A 1,861-nucleotide genomic window follows, 5' to 3' on the forward strand; every position below is an offset into this window, starting at 1 on the left:
AACATGGGGACACAGGCAATTTTGTAGAATTGTAATGAGGATTAAATACATCCCTGAGCTTGGCACAAGGGTGACACTTAATTCATGCTCTTCTTTTCTCTTTTTTTATTTCATCAAGACCATGTGATCCTTGAAAGCAGGAATTGGGTTCTTGGGATCCCTGGTTCCTAGCATAATATAGGTGTTCAATAAGTGTTTCTTGAATGAATGAATTAGTCTACTATTTATGTCCCTTAGCTCCATGAGGTCACCTTTTCTTATAGTCACTCTGCAGTTTTTATTTGTCCATCTTCTTTACTCCACTGTGAGCTACTCAAAGGCAGCAGACCATTAATACCCAGTGCCACCAGAACACTCTTGCTGTTCATCAACTCCCTAGGACTCTATGGATTGTACTTCTTATGGCTGTGTGTGTATCATACGACTATCTCTAGTTATTGAGTTGTAAACAGTAGTGACCTCCTGGCAGAAGCATGTGTGTGCCCATGTGAGATTCTCAAATTCTTTCTTTCTGTCTTTGCAACTGGGAGTACTAAAGAAGGTATTTGGCCACTTCCTTGTGTCCCTGAGTGACTATAAGAGCAGATATCCCATCCTCCACACATTAGGGGGACAAGTTAAATAACTAAGGATACACCTTAGTTGATTTCAGTCACTGAGATTTGAGGGATGTTCATTACTGCAGCCTAATCTCACCTATCCTGACTGATGCAGATACCAAAGTACAGAATGTCCAGCATTATATTCAGTAAAAGGCAAGTATCAGGGGGTATGTTCAGTAAACTAATTTTAGAGTATTTTAAGAAGTATTTATAAGAAGCATTTTAGAAGTATTCTATCTTTAACATCATATCATCCCATGTAATGACTGAAAGAGGGATGTTATCCCTACTTTATGGATTGGGAAATTGAAATTAGCAATTGTTATTCATGAAAACTTCAGCAAATAATGCAAACAGTTTCAGAGTCAGGAGTAGAATCCATGGTCTTTTCTTTGATAGATGACCTTTGACAAAACCTCACATGAAATATTGGAAATGTAAAATTCACATTGCTAAAACTGTTACTGTCAAGAAGCCTACAATTTTGCTGGGAGTGAGACTTGAAATAGTTGTAAAACAGTTTAAATTCTAAATTACAGATATAAGTGGGTCAGCTATAGATGAGATATGAGATCAAGTATGTAGCATTTTATTTGAATTTTCTCTAGTTTAATACTAGAAAATTGTGTCTTGTGCCAAGCAATTGGTTAATTCTTACACTTCAGGACTCAATTCACCCACCACCACCTCCGAGAGGTCTTTCTTGATTCCCTCACCACCGCCCCCCCCCTCTCCCCCGCCGCGGCCATCCACTTATAGGGGTCCTCCCACATGTGTCTTGCTATGGAGTTTAACTTCTATGCTAGACATCCACTGCCTTATAATCACCCATTTAGTTGTCTACCCAATTAGTTGCCTATTTAATGCAAATTCAGCTGTCTATTAGACTCTAAGACACTAAGGGCAGGGACCACTAAAATGTTCTTTGCATTGTCAGCTTCTAATACTGAGACTATTAAGTAGTCATGCAATAATGTTTATACTGTGGACTGTGTTTGTGCCCCCCTCTCCCCACCACAAAAAAATTCACATATTGAAATCCTAACCCCTTATGTTATGGAATTAGGAGGTAGGGCCTTCAGGAGTTGGTTAGGTTATGATGGTAGAGCCCTTATGAATGGGATCAGGGCTATTACAAAAAAGGCCCCGCAGAGCTCCCCTGCCACATGAGGACACAGCAAGAAGTCAACAGTCTTAAACCTGGAAGAGCATCTTCTCCAGAATCTTATACTGCTGGTGCCTTGACCTTGAACTTTCAG

This window comes from Acinonyx jubatus, chromosome C2 (genome assembly GCF_027475565.1).
Source record: "Acinonyx jubatus isolate Ajub_Pintada_27869175 chromosome C2, VMU_Ajub_asm_v1.0, whole genome shotgun sequence".
Lineage (NCBI taxonomy): Eukaryota > Metazoa > Chordata > Mammalia > Carnivora > Felidae > Acinonyx > Acinonyx jubatus.